The 12,756-nt window shown below is 37.9% G+C and overlaps 1 protein-coding gene across 7 annotated transcripts in view; it reads left to right on the top strand.

The window, feature by feature from the left end:
* TFPI (tissue factor pathway inhibitor) overlaps positions 1-12,756 on the top strand; it is a 68,498-nt gene that overhangs the window by 29,265 nt on the left and 26,477 nt on the right. Inside the window, exons 1-2 of one of the 7 annotated variants that reach the window (XM_069021925.1) lie at positions 3,601-3,683; positions 8,205-8,252. The exons of 3 other annotated variants lie outside the window; for them this stretch is intronic. The gene's annotated coding sequence lies outside the window, so the exon portion shown is untranslated. Of the gene's footprint in view, positions 1-3,588; positions 3,684-8,204; positions 8,285-12,756 lie in introns of those variants that run through there. 3 more of the 7 variants (XM_069021929.1, XM_069021928.1, XM_069021930.1) reach the window with 3 other exon arrangements.

Below are 12,756 nucleotides of genomic sequence, written 5' to 3'. Positions count from 1 at the left end.
CGTTCGTTATTCCTTATGAGGATTCAGAAGTACCTGTGCTTTCCCATCTAATTTAAGCACCAGGTAGAAGTATTCAGTTATGATTCAGTTTCTTGAAGGCAGGAGGCAGGCAGCTCTCAGGTCTATGGAAAATTTTGAAGAACTAAGCAGTGGGAAAGTCAAGTGGCATCACTAGAGGGCAACAAGACATCACAGACGTCTGTGTTGTTTAAGCTCGAGCAATGTCACACCCTCACTGAGAGGCACGTGTGAAGAGCAGCTTACACAAGCCTTTGTGTTTTCCCAGCTGTGTGACATAGTGAATCTTGCTTCAGAAATGATGGAGCTTAAAAAATTAATTTTATTATATATGCAAGCACGAAACTTATAATTTTCTTACTGATTTATCTCTGTTCTGGTACAGTAAAATAATTACAAGATTAGACATTTGTGCATCATTTTAATTCCTGATCACCGTATACTAAGGACTATGGTGAAGTATAATATATTCTGCTAAAACTGATGCACTATAATACAAATAAAAATGTACAGTACAGGAAAATTTGAATTTGTAGTTCACTGTGTTTCCCTCCTCCCTTTCAGTCAGCATGAGCACCAACCCAAACTGGTGACAGACATTGCAGAGGACAGTGACCCTGGCCCAGTCCTCTGAAGCTGTTAGGGTAGTTGTTAGCTCTTACCTTCCGTTTCCCCGATGTCCTGCTGGCCCTAATGACGTTATCAGTGTAAAACCAGTAGCAGCTTCCCACACTGTGGTAGGAGTGTAGGCTGTGTAGTACGAGGACATGATGGAGAGAAGGGTGGAGTACCTGGCCTGAAGTCACTGCTCTGTGTCAAGGAAGAGTCAGTTGTTTTTAACCTGTGTGTTGTAAGCATTTTGCAGATGTAGATGTTATCCTTGCCTGTCTTCTGCAGGCCAGTAGTCAAGACAGAACTCCAGGCCAGGGGGTTTTCTGGGATGGCACATTGTTTCCTGTTTTGGCTCTTGGAAAAAATGGGGCTGTCACCAGAAGCAGCTTTTCATGATCAGAGTTCCCAGTTGACAGCATGGAGTAAAGGGATTTTTTCTGTGGTCAGAGGGTAGCTGGCGCTGTGCCTTTTCAATCAGTGTCTGTTCATCAGGCTTGTAATGATGCTGACCTCTTACACAGACCTTAATTTTTTTTAAATTCCCTGATCTCCCAATTTGTTGGGAATAATTCTGTGCAGTCAGATGACTAAATTCTAATCATCTCAGCTTTGAACTCTTCAGAGCCAACGACTGAGTATTGCAAGTATTGTACAAGTGATTTTTTTTTCATGGCATCTCTGTTTTAGTTTACTCTAGCTGTATTTTTGTCTATATCTGCTTATTGATACCTATTGGGGTAGGGACATTTTCCACTGTCAACAGACAACAGATATCAGGCTTCAGGGCAGGGCAGAGATTAATGTGATTGTCTAGGCCAGGTCATATCTGAACGGAATTCTCTGATCATACTAAAAGTTCAAATCAGTTTTGTTTTCATATTCAAAGTCTGATTCCAGTTTCAACTGAAGCCTTTTATGTTGTAGTTACAATGCAAACTAAATTAGGAGGACAACTGAATTAATTCCTGGCAACTAAATTAGGAGGTCTGCATGTGGGAGCTGGAGAGACATTAACAGAATAGAAAGCAAAACTGCTAATGTGAAAATGAAATAGTTTTCTTGGAATTTTTCTTGTGTGTATGTGTTCCTTGAGCACATGGTGGCATTTTTACTCTCATCCTGTTTTATTATTAACCAAAGATTTCTTAGTTAAACTTTTAATTAAAATAAGGGTTTCATTCTCTTGTATGTTCTTTAAAGTTCTTTATATGTTTTTCTCCCCTTAAGATGATAAAATGACAAATGTATTTTAAACTGTAGCTTTTCCCTTTTATTTTTTCATGTCTGTATGGACTATTTCTTTCAGAATTGCTTTAAGTGATTTGAGTAAGACCTTATGAGAGAAGAACTGATGTTAATACATTATGACACAAACTATGAAAATTCTTTTTTGTGTGTGTCCGTTTTAAAAAAATCTCATAAAAATAACAACAAAAAAATCCTCTTGAAATTATGGCCAGGCCCAGTCCCTAGATTTGAAATACATTTACACAGACTTGTCATTCCAGACCATTCAGCATCCAGTACGACTAAAAACAAAGCAACTTGTTCGTAAATTGCTTGTAGAGTAGTGCAAGTTTGAAACTATCCCCACAGATTTTTGTTCATCCATATAGACACATTATCAAAGTGAAGAAGTATGTACCTTTTTGAAATCTAGTGAGTTTTGTTTCTATTGTAAATGTACTGACATTTCTTTAAGTCATGGTGTAATTTTAGTGCATCTGTTTTGGACTTTCTTGTGACCCTCAAATAGCTTTATGGATAGCACGGATAGTACTAATTCTTAACACAATGTTTTTCATTTGCTGTGGTGTGACACAACTTGACAGACTGACCATTTCCATTTCACTGACCTCTGGAGCTGGCTTGCCTCTTGCTTTATCTGAGCTGGTAATTAGTAACTGCATGGTAGAACCTCATCCCACCATTTGAACTGCCCCTTTACTTCATGAGTGCTTCTAGTCCATTTCAGGACAGTTGATCCATTTAATTATTGACCCAGTTAATAGTAAGTTGACTCAGCTGACTACTGACTTCGTTCTGAAAAGTATTACAGACATTTTTACAGTCAGGATCAACAGCCAGGAGGTCTAAGGAGCTGCCAGGAGCACTTCTGTTTGTGTCAGAGATAGTTAATCCATTAACCAATGGGACAAACTGCCAGTCTGTTTCAGGATGGTGATGAACAGATGAGTTTAACCTTCACTGAAAGTGATTTAACTACCTGTTTGTCTTTGCCTAGAAATAATTACAATGAGTTACAGCTACTGACTGTGTAAGTTATTGTACTTCAGTTGTTATTTCTGTCTCTCTTACTGTTTAATTCCTTACCAGGGAAATTCCCATCCTGTGTGTCCAAGACTAAGATTCCGGACATGTGTCTCTCTACACCCACGAGTTACAAGGTCTCTGAGGGTCCTTATCCCTATCATCAGCCATGGTACTCTTAATGACGCTGAACTTGAGTTTTAGCACATGCTGGTGTGATGTTCAAATAGATGGGATGTTGTAGCTGCAGGCAGAACAGCCTTTGGAAACAGCTCCAGACACTGCTGGCTGCAGCCTGGGTGCAGAGTGAGCAGCATGGCTTCGTTTAAAAACAGACAAAACACAACAGTCCGTCACACCACATCTCTCTTAAACGGGCAAGGAGTAGGGCATCCTCATGAGCTATATCCGAGCCTGCCAGCTACAATGAATAAATTATCCTACAGTCTCTCACTCTTTGAAGGTGCATTTCATTTTAGCTCGTGCTGTTTAGAAAACTGCTCCAAACTCCAGGCAGATGAGAGCTTTAAACAGGAAACATTCCCGCCTCTGCTGCAGATCTCTGACTTCTACCCAGAGCGAGCCTGTGTGCTCGACAAAACGCCAGAGCAGCAGCCAGCTGAGTAATCCCCAGGCAGGAGTCCACTCTAGGAAGATCAGGTTGCAATCCTGCCTTTGTAGCTTTACACCACACCCCTTCAACGTGAATTAATAGGGGAGGATCATATTCAGCTCTGATTCAGGAATTCCCTCTTTCTTCAAGAACTGTTGCTAGGAGTTTGGTGAGTACTTTGGAACAGACTTTCCGTTTTAACTGAGTAATTCTTTTCGCTTTAGCTGCCGAAAGCAGTATCAGCTGGTGGCTTTTCTTCAGATGCAGTTGTCAGATGTTTAGGTACAAAGTCCGGCAACGAGTGCTGCAGAAGGGGAGACTTCTTTTCCTCTGCAAATTTGAAACAGCAGGACAATGTATATATTTTATCATTAATAATACTACTAATATTTGGATGCCATAATCTGTCTGAAGCATTTTAAGCTCCAAGACAGTTTTTGGAAAGGAAACTCTCCTAAAGCTGAGTAAGTTGATTCTGATCAATAGCTTGAGTTTGAAGAAAAGCTCTTGTTTTTAGAAGCAATTTCTCCACTGCAGTAGCTCCCAGAGAGGCTTGACTCAAGCAGGGTGGTCTGCCAGGCTGTTTCAAATCATTCTGAGGCAAGTAGTATCTGAAGCAATTCATATTTTGAGAAGTACAAGAAGATTTTAGGAGAATCAAATCAAGCTAATAAGACATAAGCCAATTTCACTCACAGTATATTTGAAATTTTCAAGAAACTCTTAATCAATGAGGGTAGTGAATGAGGCTTCCAGTCGTATCAGTGCAACAAACACACTGCCCCCCAAAAATCCAGAATTTTTCTGGTAACTTTTCTAGTATTTTACTTAGAATAATTGATGCAAACTTCAGTTTTAGTGACTGTGTAAAACAAAGCAGTGATACTAACCTATATTTTTAAAAATTGCTAGAATTTGCTAATATGTTAGAAAATTTACAATTTAAATGAGTGAAAGGCCCATAACAATGGGAAAATAGGAGTGGGGAGAAAAAGAACAATTTGGATGGAGGGGGAGTGTGCAGATGGTCAGTTTGACTCAGTACTCCAGGAATCAGCTATGAAAGTACTTTCACGGGAAACATGTAAAGATATAAACCTTCCTTCCTGAATGTCTTACGGACAGATGCAGAGACAGGAAGTGCAGCTGTCAGTGCAGATAGGGACAGCAAGGGCATGCTGGAGGAATTGCTAGGCACCTACTTGGGCAAAAGTGTCAGCCTTTGACCTTTTGAACCTTCTGCCCATTATTTAATTTTACTAGGAGACATTTATTACTGTGAAGGCAGCAAGTGTCTGTATCCACAGCAAATTTCTCTGAATTATTGTTTAAGCTGAATTTGAGAATTACAATTAAATTTCCTTTGTGTGTAGTGCACACAGAACAATGCTGAGGAGGTAAAGGTGATTAAAGCACATCCTGCTCTGGCCTTTTCTCCTGTCAAATAACGCCCCACATGAAAGGGCTCATTAAAAAGCAGCCATGTGGTCAATTGCTTGAAAATCCATTTATTTGAAAATTTTATGAATTTTATGCCAGAGTGTCTCCAAGTGCACTTTAAATTGCCTTTCAGTAATCTGTATGTTTGTCTTCACACTGTGCATTGCGTTTGTAATTTTGGCTTTTAAAGCATTTCAGCTCCCTGGTATAGTTACAGGACATTTAAGGTGCACTTAGCTTTTTAGTGCAGTGCCCACATTTACCAATATTGTTCATGAAAACTTAATTGTAATTCATCTAGTAATATTCTAAACACAGAATTAGGGTTTTCTCTTTCTGACTCAGGACAGATAGAAATTTAATGGCATTGAGTTTATCTATCCCTAATCTCATCAGAGTCATTTTAAAAGTCCATAAAAACTTATTACTCTTTGGGGTCTATTTTAGTTCTAAAGGAAAGTGAGGAACAGCATTCAAAAAGGAGTCAGATTCCTGGCAAAGAGGAAATTTTAAGACATTGGAGGAAAAGTAATCTAGGAAACAAAGCAAGGATGTAAAAGAACGAGCATCCTAGCAGATTTCCAGAACATGCCCAAATCCACAGACAGAGAAGGAGAATTACTGGGCTCCAGTTCTACCTTCAAGGACTGTTTCTTAAATAACCTTTCCAAGTTAAGTGCATAAACAGAAGCAGACGCTGGTACCCAGGTGTTCTCCAGCACAGGGGCACTGATATCCTTCATGCTATTCTGATTCTGTGCATCTTGGATTACTTTTAGGGCACAGAACACAGACTTCTCTCACTGATATATCAGTGGGATTAGGATTGTTTCTGGAAAAAAATTAAATCTCCTCTGGAAAAAAAGACCATTACACAGTCTCTCATGTTCTGGAAAGTTGTTTTAACATCTACATTTACTTTAAAGAGGTGATTCTGGCAGTAATTTTATCTTGCAATTTAAAATAAGGTGGTATCTGCTTTAAGTGCTTTTTTACTGTCATGATTTTGTTGGTGTGCATTCAGTTCATTGTGAGAATGTCTTCCAGAGGGACTCAGAGCATGTGCATAGGAAGAAGAAATTTTTAAATTTAAAAAAAAAAAGAATATCAGTAAAACTTAGTGGCCTTGAGGTTTACATGGCTGCCATATCTCACAATTTTGGAGCAAAGTGTTTAAAATCTGTCAAATTCCAGTAGTTACTATTGTTTCTTGTTTGGGCTGCATTCTGAATAGTCAGAATTTCTCCCTAGAGAGCCAGGAGAGGCTGATGGGGTCGTACTATCTGAAGCTGCTCTTCACAGTGAAACCAGGGAAAACTGTCTTAAAAACCAGGGATAAATTACCTACTTCAGTATGCTTCTCTTATGAAACCATTTTAGCTTTTCAATGCGAACAGAGTACCCCTGGGAACAGAATAAAGCAAAACCATGTGGAGACTTGTATAATTCGTTTCCTTTCTTAGTTACTTCACAGCAAAATAGACTTATTCTTAATCCTTTTAATTTTCTCTCACAGTTCTTTGTTCTGTTTCTTAATTATTTCCTGTGCTGTTAATACAGCTGTTTATTTCCCATCTTTAGTATTGCTGCCATCTTCCCTGATGAGTGCCATTCATAACTGAATATAGTTTTGAAGTTAACTGAGTAATTACATTTACAGTTTAGTGAAAAATTAAAACTAGGCTTTTGACCTCCAGGGTATGAGTTTGGACCACAAGAAAGATCAACTTTCTTTCAGAAAATTTAACCTTCCTTCAGAAAATAGAGCATTCCAAAAGAACCAATTTTAACGTAACTACATTGAAAGCAGTTACAAGTCAGTTAGAAATACCTATTTGATATAAAGGAAATACTCAGTTGCTACTGTTTTCATGAACTTCAAGAAAGGTCTCTCAAAGTGCGTTGGCATTTGCTCTACGTCCACAGGAGTTGGCACTGCCACCAGAATAAGGAGCATGACCTATACTGTGGTGGGAGATGAAGGGAATACAACCCTTCTTTTCTGTGGCATTATTTTATGTTGGTTTAAAGTGGTTGTAGGATGATCATCTGAGGCAGTCTGAAGCCTGGGTTCTTCCCACTGAAGGCAGTTTTAGCATTTCTAACCTGTGTGATGATCCAAAGGTCTCACATCCACTGCAGTAAAAGTGTCTGTGGTGTCTCCAGCTGGAAAGATAGACCAGGGGAGCTGAACTTGCCTGACACAGCAAGGAAATTTATGTTTTGGACCTCTGTATGTGTGAAAATGTGATTAATGTGATGATGAGGTTACAAAAGGCTAACGGGTATGGTCAAAATCGTCGCAAGAGACATCACTGTGGCAGTAGTTTCCTCCTGTGCCTCCTGCAGTATTTTCAGTGTCTGACAGCTTCACGTTAGTGAAATTGAGTAGTCATGTTTCCATAGTGTGTGCAAATGGGAAATCACACACAGCTGGGTTATATATGTATTATATAGTACTGAAATGACTCTCTCCACTAGAGAAGCAGGTTGTGCTAAGTTAGCTGACATCTAAATACACGTCTATTTATCAATAAGCACAGCTGAGAGTTGAACACATAGACTGTACTTTTCCTGTCCAAACTGCTAGGAAAAAAATCATGCTAGAGACTTTATAATGCTTACATGTAACTAATATTGCTGCTTGTTGGTTTTGCTAGTGGCTTTTGTGCTCTGGAGTGGCTTTTATTAGGGTACTGAAGGCATTCCCTGTTTGAAAATAAGATTAGATGACCAATATTTTTGCTACCAACGGGTAGTTTCTATCCTAGTAGTACAGGCCTGAGTATGGCCAGTTTGTTGTTTTGTTTATTAAGATTTATGAAAACATGTGAACAAGTAATTTGCTTTAGTCCACATGTAAAAATATTTTGGCAGGAGCAAAAGATTTCTTTTCCCCTTTTAAAGCTGTATCACTATGAAAATGAGCTAGTGATATGATTTTCTGTAGAGAGCTGGAGCTGTGTCACCAGAGAAGCTGAGTGGAGACAGGACGGCAGATGTACCTAATGCCAGATATGAACAGACCAGGAGAATGGAAAAAATAGGTCCTGGGCCTAAGCTGGGAAAATGGAAAACAATTTTAAAGCAAGAGTGAAAGAAGTTAACAAGGAAAATGACAAGGCAAGAGAGGTCTACAGGCATATGAAAAAAAAGAAAGGACTTCTTCTGCTGGGTTTATCAATTTCTTTGTTTTTTAAATTTCCATTTCAAAATATGACAAGGCTTTTCTTTTCAATTCTTTTATCAGGTGTGCTTGAAAAGCAGCATTTGCAACCTTCATAGAAGCAGAACAAAGGTGGGAGTTTAAATCTGAAACAGTGACAACAGGTTATACAACTTTTCAGCATAAAAACTAATGAAAACCTTAGTTGCTCTAAATTTTCTCTTTACTTCCCTGTTTTCACTTCACTTTCCAGTTTTCACTAGGGAATTTCAGAGACTGGAAGAGTGCAACAGGAAAGCATTTATGCTAAATAGTGGAAGGTAGGTAACCAACCAAAATTCTTTCATGACAAGAAGGAATTTGAGGAACTGGATGGAGTCCCTGGTCTCAGAACTGACACAGACTATGAGAGCTGCTACAGCAGGGCCCAGAAGAGAGATAAGCTGGGATGGGGGGTGGAATTTCCATAGCTTTTGCTTTCAGTCAGTAAAGTTTGCATGCTGGTGATTCACAGTGCAATGCCTGAACTTAAGTTGCTGTGACAGCACAAGGCTCTGGTGACTCTGGTGGAAGTCAGTTTAATTGGCAGCCCATCACTGACTCTGGGGCAGGTATCATCACCAGAGCAGAGGTGACAGAATTCCTGCTCGCTTCATTCTTCATATTTACTGCTGAGGGAATGAGATAACATGATGTTGCAAGCAGCTCCAAACCAGCACATGTAATAAAATAATTTTTAAGGGAACACACTGACTCTGCCAGCTGGGAAACAATGCTGCAGACAAGTCCAATTAAACCTTTGTCACACAAGTCCAATTAAACCTTTGTCACACAAGTTCTAGTTGGTAGTGCAAGATATCATAGGGCAAATAAAATGCTTCTGAAATACAGTGAACTGAAAAAGGTCTGCTTTTATATCAGAAGTGTTATAATCCTGTCTAGTTAGACCTTTTAATCCTTAATTTTAGGCTGTGCTAAATTGGACCTCTGACCATGCACATCCTATTTCCTGCTATTAATTCTTCAACTTAATTATATCCTCTGCCTTTTTTTGTGTGTCTGCGTGCTTCTATTTCCTGGGCTGTCAGTGTGAATGAGTCACTTTTACAGTCATTACTGTGTCACTTTAGACTTTTTTCTAAGGATGTCTTTTTTTGGCCACTATGGGAAATGCTAGTTTTATTTTTCTTTTTCCAGTTAGCTTATTAGAGATGAATGCCATGCTGAAAAAAAAGTTTGTGACTAAACATTCAGGGAATTATAGAAATTGGTATTGAAGAGACTGTTAGGTAAAAAAAAAAAAAAGTGTGTGTATGTACATATATATATATACACAGATACACATAACAGTCCTGTCTCCAAAGGTTGCAAACGGTATGGACAAGACACTGAGTTTTATACTTTTCTGGTTTTGGCAAAAAAGTCTTTAGATCTTCCTTTTATTTTTGTTTTGGGTGTCAGGATAAAAAAGGCTTGGTAGTAAGGATCTGTTACTGGGAGCGTTCTTGATTGCTTGTGGTCTGCCTTGGCTACCTGTATTTCAGCCTGAGAGAAGCTAATGGCACTAAATGAAAGCATTTAATTAAATCAGTAAATAAATCAGTGCCAATTATTACCCACGGACCTTTGATCTCCTTTGTCAAGTAAAATTCTCGTTGTCTGTTATAGAATGTCTCATTAAAAGGTAGGGAGTTTGGGAGCAGTAGGATGCCAGTTCCTAAGGAATTATCTTTATGAAATATATGTTAATGACACTGTGATGCAGAGTATTAATGCTGGACTGATTCCTGGCTGTCCTAAGCTAGAATCCTTCTGGAGGAAAAGGCTTTATTTACTCTCAGAAATTGTCAGAATGTGGCTTAAATAATCAGACCGTTAAACATGAATTATTTAAAATTGAAACATTTCCTATTTTTCCCATGCTGGACAGTTTTTCACCAATGTGTGCATTTGACATTTTTCTGAGCCAAATATCATAGGTGAAGTATTTTGAATTGTGCACTCTATACAAATATAACAAAAAAAAATCAGAATGCTTAAAAAAAAAAACTATACCAGTATCATAGGAGGCTTACAGCTTTAAAGTTCTGTTACTGGGCAGCTGAAAATCCAGTCAGAAAACCTGGACTTTTCTAGATGGTTTGGGATTTTAATTGAAAAAGCGGTGCCAAGTACCCTGTGATCTGGGATTTTGTTCTCCCTTTAGGAATAATAAGAAATAATTAAACCAAGGAAGGATTTAAGCATTGTATTACCAAAACCTTCACCCCACTCATCCCACCTCCACCCAAACCTGACACAATGTTCTGGGACTGTGACCTTCTGGGAAGGTTAGCCAGAAGATAAAGGAGATTGCATTTGGTCAGTAGACTTTCCAGAAAGGCAGATATGCTGTTGCACAGCCTACATTGTTCCTCTTGGGCACTGGCCCAAGCGCCAAGATGCCCAGCTTTTACACACTTTTGGCCCTTCCTTTCAAGGGAAATTTAGGAGTTGAGTGGAAGAATAGAAATCCTGCACCCTGGTAAGGTTTTTGTTCTCTGTACAAATGCAGTAATTTATCCTCAAAATCACACAGTGACAATTCTAAATGGTAACTCATGATACACAAAATTCTATTTTCAAATTAAAAAATAGAAACTTATTAAGGATTTCCATTTCTGCCTGATTGCCTCTCTTCTACTCGGGAAAAAGTTTTTGAGAATATGGGATAGATAACTGACTAAAAACCGATTACTAAATTTTGCAGTTTAAATTGATACTCTGCAGATTCCTGGAAGAAGGAACCATAGCCTCAATTTAAGTGATAGAAAACCAAAGTCAAATAGAATTTTGCTGAACTAGTGAGAGTTTTGATGGCATGTTTGGAAAAACTCAAACATGGGAAATGAGGGCTCAGGGACAAACATGGAATTAATCCATGTGTAACTGAGGTTGTGGATAATTAACAAGTTCCTTTATAAAGAGTCACAATTGTGCCAATGATTACTTCTAAGGAAAACAGTGTGCTAGAAATTTGCTCTTTCCCATGTAGTTACAAAAACTATAACTGTATTTAGCAATTTTTTACTCCAGTGAACTCACGGGAGCCAGGGAGTTTGGAAGTTATTACTATATATCTAGGTATCAAATCTGAATATTTCATGGTATTTCTGCTTTAAGTGAGCCTAGATGATGTCAAATTATCACCAGCTTTGTTTATATTGTAATGCTAAGCATCTGTGCAGTTGATTTTTTTACTTAATATTTCTCCCCATACCATTTGTCTTAGTTGTGGATTTATTTTCATTTTAGTTGATGTCAAACTAAAATCAACTTTGAGAGGTGTCTCTCAAATCCAAAAGTCTTAGGCAACTTCAGGTTACCTTGTACAGAGTTACTTTGTATTTTAAAGGATGACTGGGCTTTTTATCAGGGGTGAATAAAAAGATTTGCCATAATTCTTTTTTCGAACCTTTGGATGAAAATGCATAATTCTTCCAAGGTCAGGTACTACAAAGCTTTGTATATAAAGGATTGTAGGACTGGATTTCTAGTTGGAATTACGATAAAAGATGCTACTTCTATTTCTTTGAAAAACACCTGAAAATGAGCAACTGTAGCTCTTGCTCATTTTCTCCATTTACAGAATATTTCAGAACTTGTGTAGTGGTTTCTAATCCAAGAGAGGTTATTCCATCTCTGCTAGAAAACAATAATTTCTGAATTTGTTCATAGAATTAAAGAACGGCCTTTGAGGAAAGATTTTTAAAATTATGATTAAAAGCACAAAATAAGATCTGTATTATTTTGCAAAACATTTTGCTGAACCGTATGTGGCTAAAGCCTTTTATTTTTTTTTCCCGTACAAGTTAACCTTAGTAATTGAGTTTAGAAGGAATCAAAGACATGCAATTTTTTTTACTTATTTTGGCAGGAAAGCATTGCGATGTAGAAGTTACCGCTGTCATATTTTTTGGCTAAAATAGAAATTCCTTTAAACACAAAATTGTTGTTCCGTTACAAAAAAAAATAAAGAAGGAAGAAGTCTCAGTGTTTTTCACTACATTATGTATTGAAGCCTTCTAAAGGATATTGTCAACTTAAAAAATTACCCAAATAGTGCTGCCCATGATCTGATTTGTAATTTCACCAAGAGTTGTTTTTAAGAATGTATTTATCTATTATATGCTGCAAGCTGGGAAAACATTGAGTGCAAGAGGAAAAAATGGTAAGTTTTCTAGAGAGAAATGAGGACTGTGGCTCTGATTTGGTGTAGAGATGCTGTCTTCACAGGCATGCAAACAAAAACACTAAAGACCAAAGAGTTTCTGAAGGCTAGGAACTTCCTAGTCCTTAGATGTTTAGTTTTTATTTACTCAATATCAATTAACATAGCAAAAAAATGTAGTATTGTACTTTTAAGAGGGTAGGGCAATAGGAATTATGAATAGGGAATTGGTATGTTGGTAACAAAGAAGATATTGAGCCTATTCTCTAATTAAAATCCAGATATCCTTAAGGAACTTTTAGTTAGTTGGAAATATTTTTTGAAAAGTTAAAGCAAAAGTATTCCAGAGTTAATTTCACATGTGTGTGCATAACCTCATCTTTGGCAACCTAAACATGCCAGCTGCCATGGAATAAAAGTGTTTTC

The sequence above is a fragment of the Aphelocoma coerulescens genome, chromosome 7 (genome assembly GCF_041296385.1).
Source record: "Aphelocoma coerulescens isolate FSJ_1873_10779 chromosome 7, UR_Acoe_1.0, whole genome shotgun sequence".
Lineage (NCBI taxonomy): Eukaryota > Metazoa > Chordata > Aves > Passeriformes > Corvidae > Aphelocoma > Aphelocoma coerulescens.
This window is presented reverse-complemented; position numbering and strand designations above follow the sequence as displayed.